At 45.1% G+C, this 14936-nt stretch overlaps 1 long non-coding RNA gene across 1 annotated transcript; it reads left to right on the forward strand.

The window, feature by feature from the left end:
• Positions 1-9253: 9253 nt before the first annotated feature.
• LOC110306469 lies at positions 9254-14469 on the forward strand. Its single transcript, XR_002379286.1, has 3 exons — positions 9254-9303; positions 10764-10904; positions 14409-14469. It is a non-coding gene; the product is annotated as an uncharacterized LOC110306469 (long non-coding RNA).
• Positions 14470-14936: the final 467 nt, after the last annotated feature.

Genomic DNA, 14936 nt, shown 5'->3' on the forward strand with positions numbered 1-14936 from the left:
TGCTTTCTTATAGAACCAAGACTACCAGCCTAGAGATGGCACCACCCACAAGGGGCCTTTCCCCCTTGATCACTAATTGAGAAAATGCCTTATAGCTGGATCTCATGGAGGCATTTCCCCAACTGAAGCTCCTTTCTCTGTGATAACTCCAGCTTGTGTCAAGTTGACACAAAACTAGCCAGTACAGTAACCTTTAGCATCAGCAATATCCCGTAATGTTTGGGTATCTATGGTGCCTCACTGCAAAGTAGTGTGGAAGCCCCTCAGAAAGCTAGCAATAGAAGTACCACACGATCCAGGTGTGTCACAGCTGGGTATTTACCCATAGGACGCTATGTCCCATATAAAGACACTTGCCCACCCATGTCTGTTGTTCTCTCTCTGCAGACTTGCTAGGGAGTGGGGACAGCCTTGTATCATCAGTTGATAAGTAAATAATGGAAATGTGGTATATTTATGCAGTGGAATATTATTTGCCTGTTAAAAAATCGAATTATGAGATTTCAAGATAAACGTATGTAATTGGAAATGATCATTCTGAGTGTGGTAACACAGAGCCCAAAAGACAAACATCTAACCCAGAAAGACAAACAAACATTGTATGCTTTTTATCATTGTGAATGTTAGCTTTTACTCTTTAGATATGTGTATTTCATTTGGAATATCCATATCAATCAGGGGTCATGGGTATGTATGTGTGTGTGTGTGTGTGTGTATCTTTTAAGAGATGGTAGATAGAATGTAATGATATAAAAGGGGAAAGATGAATAATGGACCAGGAAGGGTTGGTTAACAGGGTGAGGGATGGGAGGACAGGGACAGATGCTGTCCAGGAGGGATAAATACCACTAAAGTCCTTTGAAAAGTGTCATGTAGAAATCTGTCACTGTGGGAACTTCTGAATGTATATATGCACATGATGTATTTTTAAAGAGATAAAGAGAGAAGGGATATAATCTATGGAGGTGTAGTCAGGTATGGGGGAAGGGGGTGCCTCGGTGAGCCCATGCTGAGGCATCCCTTGACTCTGAGAGACAAGTCACAGGATAGTATAGTATAGAATAGAGTTTATTCAGGGCATGGGGAGGGGAGTCAAGAGGATAGTAGAAGGAGAGAGAGAGAGAGAGAGAGAGAGAGAGAAAGAGAGAGAGAGAGAGAGAGGGAGGAAGAGGAGGAGGAGGAGGAGGAGGAGGAGGAAAGGAGAGGCTGGCTATGAGCACTTGGAGAGAGAGGGGGAGGGAGAGAAGGAGAGAAGGAGCAAGAGGAGAGAGCAAGAGCAAGAGAGAGTGGGGGGGGGCAAGCAGCCCCTTTTATAGTGAGTCAGGCACATCTGGCTGTTGCCAGGTAACTGTGGGGTGGAGCTTAGACAGAATGCTAACAGCACATATAAATTTAAAATAGAGTTCCTCTGTGACAACGTCCCTACTTTATGTCATCCTTTAGTTTAACTTTCTAAAATTTTTTTGTCACTCAAGTATATTATTTATGTCTGGAAATTGTAGTCATTTGCATTTAAAAGTGACTTAAAAAAAAAAAGATTGCTGGTTTATTTTTAACTCTACTCCATAGCTGTAAATACAAACCTTAACCTTTGGAAAAGAACTGAACTACATCAGGTTCTTTTAAGCATCTATTTTATGCATTATGTATGTATGTGCATTATTTATTTACTTGTGTGTCGGGTGCATACGTGTAAGCCAGGTGTGTGGGAGCCATGGCCTGTATGTGATGGTTAGAAGACAACTTTCTGGAACTGGTTGGTTCTCTTCTTCCACAGTGGGTTCCAGGAATTGAACTCAGATCTTCGGGCTCGCACGGTGAGTACTTTCCCCAGCCCAACCACCATCCTGGTCCTAGATTAAACTTCTTTTACTTCCTTTTTACTGACAGTATTTCAAAGAAGCACGGATTAGGGTCAGAGTTATTGAATGCTTGTGTAAAATAACTGGGAGATATTATATGTTGCTATCTGTAAGATTTTTGTAAGAAATCTAATACAGTTCCACTCTTTTTATAAGGGACAACCCTGGGCAAGAAAACACATACTTTATAGAAGGGTATTTGTAGTCCTTTAAAAAGGCGTAAAGGGCTGCGGGAGTCCTGTTTCTACTTTACGTGTCTATGTTGTTTGCCTCACACGCAGCCTTAGGCTCGACCCACTCCCTTTCCTAATGTTCTCTGTGTTAGTGAGGTTGGTAAACCGCAGGGGAAAGCTCAGAGGCAGCCTCTGCTTAGAGGCTGCTATTGTTCTTAGGGATACAGCATGGGACTCTGGAGGGGAACAGGGCTGACTGCATTTGCACCAATTCCTTTTGAATGAAACAAATGCTTTGATCAGAGGAAAAACAAATTTGATCATGTTGAAATGACTTTAAGCAGTGAGAAAATCAGGAACAATGGCAGTGCAGTGAGGTGCCTGTCAGGCTGTATGAGTGGACTCTAGAAGATGCTTCAGAGTGGCCTCCCGCATTTAGTCGTCATTATAATCATCATCACCATCATCGTCATGATAGTCTTCATCATCATCACCATCATGGTCATCACCATCCTGGTTATCACCCTCTTTGTCTCTATTCTCATTCGCAGTCCACATGTGGTGCCAAGGACTCTAAGTATTGATTGATACAATCATTTCTTGCATAACTAATGTGCCTGGTCTTATGGTAGGAAGATCTAGAGAGGAAATCCATACGTAGTAACTGCCATGCAAACCACTGACAGCTTGTTTCACTCTGCTCCGGTCTTTGTCTTGAAATGCACAGAGTTATAAAAGGCAACCTGACAGAGAGTGGAGTTTTCAGCCTTGTCCATTCTTTCTGTCCCTCTCTTGCAGTTTGCTCTCTGGCATTGTCTGTCTTGGGTTTCTGTCCCTGTGAGGGCTTTGGAGGCAATTATGTCACCCCAAAAAAGTCCAAGCTTGGGAATGTGAAGACAGCCTTGGACTCTGGGTTTCCCTCACAAGAGAGCCGTGCCATTTTGAGCAGATCGGGTTGGTTCTTTAGGACTCAGTCTTTATCTGGGTTAAAAGCAGCTGTGTGATTTAGAAGACAGCAGGTATTCGGTAGAACTGAAGGTGGGGTTTCCCTCTGTGTACACTTTACATTTTAATGAGGTGTTTAATCTGCAGGACTGAGTGTATCCCTCTGGTGTGGTGGTTTGAGCTCTCATATCCCTGGTGGTTTGAGCTCTCAGCTCTCTCTGAGGGTCATGAGAGGTGCACATTTAGGGTCTGGGGCAGAAACCTGCATCTCTATATTATGATTGGTGGATGACATACGTTGCCCGCCTATATCTGGTCCCTGTTCTCCATTCTCAGATTAGAATCAGTAATTGTTCAGACTCAGACTTTAGATATCATTTAGGCCCAGATAAGCTCACTGAGACCTGGAGGGGTGAATGGCTTGCTCCCAAATTTTGTAGTTCACAAATTTTACTGGGGAGAGAACCATTTATCATTTGAGATTGGCAGTTAAAGACCAGGCTTGCAAGTATCTATGTTTAGTCTGAGGGAGGCTTGTTAAATTCCATTTCCTCCCCTGAGTTCCTAACAGAAGCTTTTAGATACCCAATGTGGGCTATTTCTATGAGCCTGCTGGGTGGAGTGAGCTCACAAAAACCTTAAAAGGGGGAGTCTGATGGCCTTAAACTTTTTTGCTAAAGGGTGTTAGGACAGGATGGAACTGAGGCAAAGATAGTATCTCTTGGGACCCCAGAGCTCCACCTAAGTCCTTCCAGGAACCCCTGGCTGCTTCACCTGAAAACTTTTGTCCAAGACTCTTAACATTTTTAATGGAATGTTTCAAGTGTGCCCCGAAGCATTAAACAAAATATGACACGACTCCTGGTAACTTCTTGAATTCTTTTTTGCCAACCCTAATTCACATTACTTTTAAGAAGGAATGGAGCAAATTTTAAAAATCCATGTGTCCCGAGCACCCCCTACCCCACTCTTCTTTTCTTGAGGAAAACACAACTGTGAGCCCTGCATTTACATTTTTTGTGTATTTACACTTGGCATATGTGTATGTATGCGTTCATACTTATCATGACTAGTATAGTCAGGGTTTGCATGTTTGTAAACTTTGGCAAATAGATTAGGCTGTGCGGTTTTTGTACTGTGTTTATTTTACCCAACAGTATGCGTTAAAGATTTGTCGGGCTGGTGAGATGGCTCAGTGGGTAAGAGCACCCAACTGCTCTTCCGAAGGTCCAGAGTTCAAATCCCAGCAACCACATGGTGGCTCACAACCATCCGCAACGAGATCTGGCGCCCTCTTCTGGAATGTCTGAAGACAGCTACAGTACTTACATAAATAAATAAATCTTAAAAAAAAATAAAAAAGATTTGTCAAGGTAGTCCATAATCCTTCAACTGTCATCTTACACTCTAGAGGAATAGGGCAATACTCATTTTCCTGTCTCAAGGACTTTGTCTTAATAGCCTCATGCCAGGCATTGGTCTCCTCTTGACTGCTTCTTATTTGAACCTTTTCTTTTTTTTCCCTCCTTCTCCTCTTTCTCCTCCTTTTCCTCCTCTTCCTTTCTCCTCTTCTTCCTCTGCTTCTTCTCCCTCCTCCTCTTCCTCCTCCTCCTCCTCTTCCTCATCCTCCAACTTCAAGACAGGATCTCACTATGTACCCCAGCTGCCTGGAATTCACCATGTAGGCTAGGCTGGTCTTGAACTCCCAGATACCCAGGACTTACTATTATACAAAGAAAATAGAGGTTAGGCCACAGAACTTAGAGGTGAGCTTGCAGTGTTCTGATTGACAACGTAAGAATGTATTGTGGATGTAGGGAGGGTGACTCTGAAGCTTTGTTTCTGAGAAAAAAGAAAAAGGAGAAAGATTTGTTTGTGCAGCGCTGTTTCGTTTTCCTCTAAAGCATATTTAGAGCTGACCTCTGGGTGACTTTAGGGCTGTAGTTTTGAAGATCTTCTTTTGTTTAAACTACCCCCCTCCTCCATCTTTGGTTATGCTTCAAACTGTGGCGAGGTTCAGTTGGACCTGAATTGTTGCCCAGGAACTTTGGGCTGACGCAACTTGTATCTGCTGCTTATCACTGTGGGGAGGCAAAAAGAACAGGCTGTGGGAAGGGATGCCAGGAAAGACTTCTCTCATCCCTGGGCTTCCAGGAAAGACTCTCCTGCCTTCCTCAAAATCTGGGGAGTTCATCCTACCCTCCCCCATCACTGAGGAGTTCATCCTACCCTCCCCCATCACTGAGGAGTTCATCCTACCCTCCCCCATCACTGAGGAGTTCATCCTACCCTCCCCCACCACTGAGGAGTTCATCCTACCCTCCCCCACCACTGAGGAGTTCATCCTACCCTCCCCCATCACTGAGGAGTTCATCCTACCCTCCCCCATCACTGGGATGTTAATCTTACCTCCAGCTCTGAGCACTTTATCTCCATGATGTCCCTCTCTTGCTTTCTGTTCCTGGTCCCGAAAAACCCCACTAAGTTGATCTGGCTATGGGACACCATAATTTCCATATTTCGCCAGGTTGGGATCCAGTGTCCCAGCACTCAATAGGGCAGATCTCTCTCCCTCTGTTTCTTGTCTCCGTGTCTCTGTCTCTCTCTGTCTCCCTCCCTCCCTCTCTCCCAGCAGCCGAAGGGCCCCAGTGGGAGCACAGGCTGCACAGCTGCAGGAGAAGGTTAAGAAAGATTAGGCCCTCCCCGCAGCTGAGTGTATTTTACCAATGTAAATGTTGATCTCCTCGTTCTAAACCCTCAAGGGACCCAAGGAGAGGCTGCGTCTCTGGAAACTTAACTAGAAAGAAATTGGTGTAGTGGCTGGGAATGTAGCTGACCCAAGGGGAGAAGCCTCTAGAGCAGAGAGAAGGTCATCAAAGGGTCAAGGGGAAGAAAGGTCGGGGGCTGAGGGGCTCAGACCGAATATTCCAAGGACTGTAAGCTTTTAAATAAATATTCCCACCCCTGCCCCCGGCTTATCAAGTCCTCAAAAGCTTTTGAAGTTTACTACTCTTACCCTCAAACTCCTGTTGTAGTCTAGGCTGGATCTAGTCTGAACCGTCACATTGTCCCAGAAACAAGGTGAATGCTGGGAGCCTTCTTATCAGGAGGCTGGTATCAGTGGGGCTCCGAGGGAGGCCGTGCCCTGCTGACCTCTGCAGGGCCCTTTCGCCCTTCTCCAGGAAGCCCCATAGCCTTGCCTGCGATTTTTCCCGGCCTCTCTTTTGGTGCAGGACGATATTTATTAATGATGCTTTATCCAATTGCTTCTTATTTACTTGCAAGATGGTCACAAACAAAACAGCCATCGCCCTGCAGGCTGAGCAGGCTGAGGTGCTGAAGTGATCACAGGACTGAAACTGTTTTAGAGCCGTTATTGTCCCGTGTTTCCACGTGACTACCATATTTAGTACTGGGACAGGAGATTCTATGAAGAAACATCAGCAACCCGCTACAGACACTATCCGCTCTCATTTCATCTGTTCGACAACTCATGTCTAACCCATGTGTTGTCTTATTTTCATCTCTCCATCTTCCTTTACAGAGGAGAAGGTGGAGGCTAGGGGAGACTAAATTTTGCACAGCTGGGATAAGGGAAAACAGGTATTTAAACTCAGGCTAGAAAGGACGTGGGCACGAGCTTTTTGTGTTATCCTACCTTGGGGCGGGCCATGAATGTGTTTATGTTGTACACAGCATAAGTGCTATTTTAGTTTGGTAATGTGAACACAGCAATGGGTTTAGAAGTTGCTTTTTGTTTATGGGTGTTCTATACAAAGTCCACAAAATCAGACCCTTTGATGTTCCAGAAATTTCTCACTTTTCCCCCAGTCAATTTGACCACTTAAATAATTTGTCTCTTGACAATGTAGTAGTATGTGTTTAGCACGTACTACATTCAGTACTAAATGCTGGAAAAACCTAAAGGCATTAAGACAAGCTTTGAAATGTCGACTTTTTCTTAGGAAAAAGCTCTATGGAGAAAAGGTTTAAGACAGAGGCTCTCAACCTTCCTAAGACTTTGGCCTTTTAACAGTTCCTCATGTTGTGGTGACCCCCAACCATACAATGCTTTCACTGCTGCTTCATAACTCATTTTTCTAGTGTTAGGAATTGTAATATAAATATCTATGTTTTCTGTGGCCTTAGGCGACCCCTGGGAAAGGGCCATTTGATCCCCAAAGAGGTCAGGATCCACAGGTTGAGCACCACAGTAAGTTGTGACAGTCATGCTGGGGCTGGGGCTGGGGCTGGGGCTGGTTAGAGGATGGGGCCGTGACTGGGAGGATCCTGAGATGTGATGCAGAAGAAGTGTGTGTGTGTGTGTGTGTGTGTGAGAGAGAGAGAGAGAGAGAGAGAGAGAGAGAGAGAGATGCTGTAACTCTTTGAGGTGGACCAAGCCTGGTAGGGCTGGCTGTCTTTGCCTGCTCAGCAAAATCATCTTATTTTCCCTTTGGGAAAGGTCTTTGGATTTGGCCTTCATTTAGGACCAACATTTTGGCCCAAGAAAAGGGTACACCTGGTTTTAAGAAGTTCAGGTTCCTTTAGAGAGTCAGTGAGCATTTTATCCATTTGTATATGCCCAGGAAATAGAAGGCTCTGCTTGTCTAGCCTAAAAATAGACCTAAATAACTCTTTCTTGTTGGAGGGCAGTTGTAGTAAAGATTATTACCTCTCATATCTCCTGTATGATGCATATGAGGTGAATTTCTACAACGATCCAAGATTTGTTTACACTAGATAAGGATATCCAATGATGTTTCTGTTACACAAGACAACACCCACAAACTCCTGACTGCTAGCTGGAGGACCACACTGAATGAATGAATGGGAAAGAATCATGTTTAGTTTAGTTCTGGTCTCCAATTTAGCCAAAGAGAGGTGTAAGTCCAGTGGTCAAATTTACATCGATAGAGTCATTCATTCATGCACTGCCCTGAGGGTTGTAGCCATAAAGCCATGAGATTAGATAAAATTCCTGTCTTCATTGGGATACATTCTAGGGATTACAGTTTTCCGGTTGTATTTCCCCCCCCCCCTCTGTGTGTGTGTGTGTGTGTGTGTGTGTGTGTGTGTGAATGCACATGCTCTTTAGAGGCCAGAGGAGAGTGTGGGGTGTCTTCTTCTATCTCTGTCTAGTTTAATTGATAAGATAGGGTCTTTCACTGAACATGAAGATTGTCGCAGGCTCAGTGAGCTCCTTGGGCCTGTGGGTCTCCATCTCCCTATGCTGGCCGTGAGTAGCCAGGCTAGTTCTTTTAAAACGCCATATTCAACATGCTCTGCCTCATTTGTCACTGGGAATGAGTTTTCCTGGGGGCAAGTGGGAAATGTTTTTGTCAAAAAGTCGTCTGAGATGTGGAACCCACATTATCATTGTAACGGTCAGGCAACCTGCCTGTGAGAGACATTTATACAGCCAGACAATGCCAGTACCTTCTGTAACCATCACATGGAACTGCAAAACTCCTGCCCTGCCCCGCACTGTCCCACTCCTTATAGACCTTTAGCTGGGGGTTTGTTTAGAAAACATGAACTTTTAAATTATATTTCTGAAATTGTAATACTACCAAAATATTAATCTTTTAAAAAAAAACTGCTGGTTTCAGTATTCAATTGGTGGGCTAAAAAAAAAAATCATGTATTTCTTTTTATAACCGTAGACTTAATATCTTCTCTTCAGATGAATTTTTTTTTCTTTTTGTAATTTATTATTTCTGTTGAGTGTGAAATTAGATAACTGTTTCCTCCCGCTCCTGCAAGGATCATGTACCAGCAGGGCGATTGTCAGCTGTTTTACGCTGATGGACATTTTTCAATGGCTGACTCTCACGGTGATGCCAGGCATATTTTAATAGCTGATGCTCTTGACCTGGGATGTTTGAAATCAATGTAATATGTGTCTACATAATAGTAGCCTAGCCAGTGCTTCTGTGGGGCTTGCTGTCAGAATCCTTTTCAATTACTGTAGTATAATAAAAATCCCCTTAATAGAATTTGTTTAATTCTCACACTCACCCTTGGAAGGATGCGCTGTTATTTTTGTCCAATCACACAGATGGGGAGCCTCTGCGGGAGGGTTAAGTACCAGAGCTTTTAAAACACCCGCAGCCCCTCTGCAGAAACACTGCAATTCCCCCACTCAATCTCAGATTTTCACTGAACGTTGAATCCATCTCCAGGCGGGCCTTTTGTTGTACAAACTCTCATTGATTTTTTTCTTCAGTCTCTGGAAGAAAGAGCTGATAAGGACTTTGGCCACCAACTGGTTCCCCACCCCTCTCTCTGTCACTCTCCGACTTTGCTGGGAAATCAAACTTCAGGTAAAGGCCCTGCCTGGCAAGTTCAGTCGCCTTCATTGAAATCTCTTAGAGACAGGCTCCTAATGAGCAATTAAGATCTTGCTTTTGTTTTGCTCCATATTATTGTGTTGGCCCCAAGGGCCAATTCATTTAACACAGGAAAATATAGCCCTTTACCCCCTTTGGGGCCACAGACAGTGGCCCATTTCATCTAGTTAGGCCTTTGGCAAGGAGTGATCGATTGTGGGAGGGACTCAAAGGTCAAAAGTTCTACTTCCTTCTGCTCTTAGTGAGTCCACAAACCAGGGCTGGAGTCGGGAAGCACGTGAGATACACAGATGCCCCGGCCCCTCCCGGGATCTGCTTAACTAGACTCTGCATTTTACTAAATCCCAGAGACTAGAATCCACTCGTTTGGATTCCGGGCCTTCCTCTCTACTGTTCTTTTGCATTTGTGTCTCCATTCAAGTGTCCAGAACGGATCTTGGCTCTGGATGGTTCATTCATTAATATGCATATTTCTGTCAGTCTTATTAATGAGAAAGGATGTTCCTGCTTTGGGTTTACACCTGTTCTTCTGTCAAGAAGCATAATATCTCTAAGCAGCGTGCATGAAGGGAGTCATTCTGTACCGCCACATGTGTTTCCCACTGTGACACGATTCATGTATCTGAGGTCTTCAAGAAAGATTATCCTTGTTTTCCCATGCTTCATATTGGCTGGGAAGATTTGTTTTCCTTTCATAAGCAGACGACGACACAGCTGCTTTTGATGTGAGATTAAAACCAGTGTGACCGAGCCAAGCTATTTTACTTTGAAGTTCTGTAATTGCAGTTGATTTTGACTGGACGCGTTTCTTATCTACACAGACCAACAGTTAACGCTTCACCAGGCTCCCTGGACTTTTGTGATGTGTTTGGAGTAGCACTTCACTTAGCAACCTGCTTGCCCTCTTCCCAGGTGGAAGGAGGGATTTTTTTTTATTTTATTTTTATCTCTACCTGCATTTTAAAGTTCCCAGGCTCTGAAGGGGAGTCCTTTAAGGTTTTGCTTTTAGATGTAATTTTTTAATTTATTTATTTTGGGGGGATTCTTTTTTGTTTATTTCTGAGATTGCAATTGAATTACAACATTTCTTCTTTTTCTTTCCTCCAATTTAATTTTAATTTTACAAAAAGGAAACGGTGATACTTCAGTGGGTTAACCACAGGGGATGGGGCCCAGGGTAGGAACTGAAAGAGTTTCAGATTTTAGGAACAAAACTAAACAATGGACAGTGCAGCTAGCTGTAGATGAAATTTGTGAATGACATCTAAGGTGTCTTCTGGAAGACTGCTGTGTTGTTGTTGTTGTTTGTCATGTTTTTCAATGCAGGCAGTGATAACTAAGCACCTACTGTGTTCACAGTGCTGAGTTCTCCTGTCTCTAGAGAACATGTGCCCTAGATCTTCTGGAACAGTCTTCATTTCTTTTTTTCTCAGGGCTAAACCGTGTGTCTCAATGTTTGGTCCAACACATATGTTCACAATGGGGAAGCAGAGCGAACAGCCGGTGAGGCTTGATTCGCAGTAAGAAGTCAGGACACTGTGTTTCCTTGTCCGGAGCAGCCCATGTTGCACCTGGTAAGTGTGGAGAATGGTTCGGAAAGCGTTGCCAGGCCCAGGAAAGGTTATGCACAGGCAGAGGCTTTAGGGACCATCCCTTCTCCCCCCACGCCGCCTGCTGGCACCCCCTTCTACTCACCCCTCTGCAGAAGAGTTGAGATCAGTGATAAGCCCAATGGAACCGTCACTGACATTTGAACTTTGGAAATTTTTGCAAACAACTGATGTGGCCAGTGAATCTGGCACAAGGCAATAAATTGCACACAGTAAATACCTTCATGAGCTTCTGCCCAAGTCTGGCAGTTCAAATGTGTCCGATTTATAGCCAATTTAGATTAGCAAGGACAAGAACTGTAAGGATAACGCAGTTAATAAAAAGAGAAAATTGCAAACACCTTTCTAAACAACCACACCTTCAACTTTCCCCCTCGCTAGAGACCTCCCAACACTCCCCAGTTCTTGAAAATCCACCTCACCTCCCATCATGGTTGCAAATAAAAGGTAACGCCCATCTTGAGGTTTTCTAGGTCTTCATTTACTGTTGTCTCTGGTGGATGTGCTGAGCCAGTTAATTCTTACATGGAGGCTAGAATCTGAGCATGAGGCTCACAGGCCCCTGGGTTCTGCTTTTTCCTGTGTTATGGGCTTAAACTTGAGGGTCTCAATGTTGGGGGGGGGGTTATCTCATGACCCTTTCACCTAAGGGTCATTGAAGGCCATTGGAAAACACAGATGTTTACATGATTTAAGACAGTAGCAAAATTACAGTTATGAAGTAGCATCAAATATAATTTTATAGTTGGGGGTCACCACAACATGAGGAACCATCAAAGGGTTACAGCATTAGAAAGGCTGAGAATCTCTGATTTAAAAGGAAGCCTACGGGAAGGGTATGCGCCTGGTCTCCGTCCTTCTCTCTGGCAGCATGAATATTTAGACAACGGCCTCCTTTCATTTTTGGAGGGTTACAGTTCAGCTTCCTTGTTGAGACAGCATCAATCTTCCTGTGATAAACCCAGAGTGGGAGACGCACCGGGGAATCTTCTGCAGGAAGCCCAGACTCTTTTAATCGCTGTCGGAGAAAAGGAGGCCCGAAGGAGCCAGTTGTCTGCCCTCAAGTTCTTTCTTGCTCCAGGATTTTGCATCTATCAGCTCAATTATCTGAGCCCCACGTTCCTCATCTGTGAAATGGGTCCAACAATACAGGCGTCACAAGCTTATTGCGCTAAATGAAAAAGCACTTACCAGTATGGGTGGGAGGCAACAAAGTGTTCCCCAGTGTCTAGTCTCTTTACAAATGCCCCGATGATTTTGATATGCTAGGCAAGGGAACAGTTTCCTGCTTCTATATTCTCTGTATGGGGGACTGACTTTGGCAGAGTGGGAGATGCTTCCGATTTTAAAAGTCAGCAAAGCACCTAACTAGCCTTTCGCTCATGGTTAGGCGCTTATGGTGCCTTGGGCATTTGGATTAGGACTACAAACAAATAAGATACCAGCAAAAGTGAAATAGCTCCCATCCCTGACGAAGGGACTCTGTATGGGCCCCTCACACTCATTGTCTAAATTATCCTCTACAAATCTTTGATGATCTCCTATTTTTGTTCACCATCTGGAACTGGCTGCTGGCCTTCATTCTGTGTCCATTGGCAAACTACATTGACCAGAATACCAGTAAGCTACTGCTACTACTGCTGCTGCCGCTGTGCCACCACCACCACCACCACCTACATCCACACAATCCCTCTTGGTTTCTTTCCATTTAAATGGATTTAAGTTACTCTAGACAACCATTGCTCAGCATCTCCTTAGATATCTGTGCATTTTGGGTAATGCTGCAAACCTATCCCCATATTGGAAATTTGCATAGGCTTTGCATGGGGTCTGCTCTCACCAGGGCCATGCATGGGAATGGATCAGTTGTCAATGAGACCCTGAGCAAGTCACCTACCTGTCCTCATTTCCTCATCTGGAGAATGAGCATGTGTCACATCACAGGCAATGCCTGTCTGGCTCCTGTGGTGTGGGATGTGGGTGACAAGGTCTGGCCTCATGGGAGACCCTGTCAGGGAGGTGTGGGGGACCCAGGAGGTTGGAATTTTAGGTGAAGGGCTTCACTTTTAGAGATTTAACAATTCCCATTATTATCACATAAATCAAATGGACAGCCTTTGAGGGTTTATGGCCCTCCATCTTCTTAGGGGACACTGCCTCCTCCCACTTTAGATCTTAACCCAGAGGCCACCTGGAGGGGAAGGGGGACACTCTCAAAGAGTGTTCTAATAACCAGCTCTGGGGTAGAGCTAGAGGGAGGAGCAACCTTTCTCTGGGGAGGAGGCATCAAACCTGGGGCCTCTGTAGGGCCCCATGCCCCACCCCCACATTCTGTTTAGCTTGAGTCAGAGGCGAGGGTACTCAGGCTCACAGATGGGAGCTGTTTCATCTTTGCTGGGTCAGAGGTTAATGGAGATAAGTAGTGTCTTCCTACCAGGAGGCCTCAGGAAAGCCCAGTGTGCTGTTTGAGTTGAGTTGGGATCTTAGAGATTCAACATGCTGATATTCTTCTAGCTTTTGCAGAGAGAGTGAGGCCCTGGGAGAGAAAGCTGTAGCCAGCCAGACTGGGGTGAGAGGGCGACTAGAGGAGCCTGTCAGTCAATGAATGAAGGGGCTCAGGGTGAGACAGGGTAATTGCCGGTTGGGCAGATGGAAGTCTGTTTGCTTTGCTGTACTAAACTGGGGGTTTGTGCACAGCCCTGATTCCATTTTGCTAAGTGTGTCCCTGGAGCGGGCTTATGTGCACTAGCTATGATGCTTGGCTGCCCACCCTTGCCACCCATGGCTCCTTTCCCTCAAACCAAACCATATAGCCAGGGCACTAACTCTGACCTATCTCTGGCTAGGGTCTGCTGTGCAGGCAGCTGGTCCATTCTGACATAGCCATGTGTATCTGCAAAGCATGAGTTATTTAGACTTTGGGCTTCTCTTCTGGGTGAAAGCAATCTCAATAGGTCAAACTGGGTAGCCAAAGAGGGACAAGAATGTTTCTAAATGCGCAGCAAACCGCTCCTTCTCTGGAATTCCTTTGTCACACCACATAAAAGTACATTTTCTGGGCCTGCCAGAGGGCTCAGCAGATAAAAATGTTGGCTGTCAACCTTGGGGACCTGAGTTCAATCCCTGGGAGCCACATGGTGGAAGGACAGAACCAGGCTACACAGATTATTCTCTGAACTCTGCTGCACATGTACACACAATAAATACGATGCAGTTCTACATATTACATATATTTTTCTTCTGTGTTCCTAGGGACAAGGAAGCTATATTTGTCACCTTTCTTGTGGCTGTGACAGGGTACCTGGCAAGAGCAGCTTAAGAAAGCAAGGACTTATTTTTGGCAGATCGAGGGTGGGGGAGGACATGACCACAGGAGTACGAGGTCACCTGGAGTCCACAGTGAGAAAGCAGGCAAGTGAGCGCTCGAGCTCAGCTTGCTTTCTCTAAGCCTAGGATCCCAACCCACAGAACGCTGCAACCCACCCACCGCCTGGCTCTTCATCAGAAATGAAATCCTTTTGGAATCACCCTCACAGACACACTAGAGGTATGCTTCCTCGGTGATCCCAAAATCTAGCCAGGTAACAATGGGGATGAACCATCACAGTGGGGTTTGTCTCTGGAGCAGTGTTGGGTGTGCATGTTGTCCCCCCCCCCCACCCCTTTAACCTGTTGTCCTATGAGGGGCAGAAAGAGCATCTCTTCATCCTCTCATTCTATGCTATATACTGGGCAGGCCTGGTTCCACCCCTGCATGATGTGTGTATGGTAAGTCTCACCAGACCTGTGGGAAGTAGACACCCACCTTTGTCTATCCCTCTCTTCCCTTGCAGGAGTTGTGCACCTTGCTGGCAGATGATAAGTTACTCTTCTGCCAGTGAAATGAGCCAATTCAAGTCAAATTAAATTATATTAAATGCAGGCTTGTTGTGAAGATACTCTCGGGCTGGTGAGTTCAATCGCCACAAGGAAGGAGGTGAGGAAAGTCCTCAAGGG

The sequence above is a fragment of the Mus caroli genome, chromosome 12 (genome assembly GCF_900094665.2).
Source record: "Mus caroli chromosome 12, CAROLI_EIJ_v1.1, whole genome shotgun sequence".
In the NCBI taxonomy this organism is placed as follows: domain Eukaryota; kingdom Metazoa; phylum Chordata; class Mammalia; order Rodentia; family Muridae; genus Mus; species Mus caroli.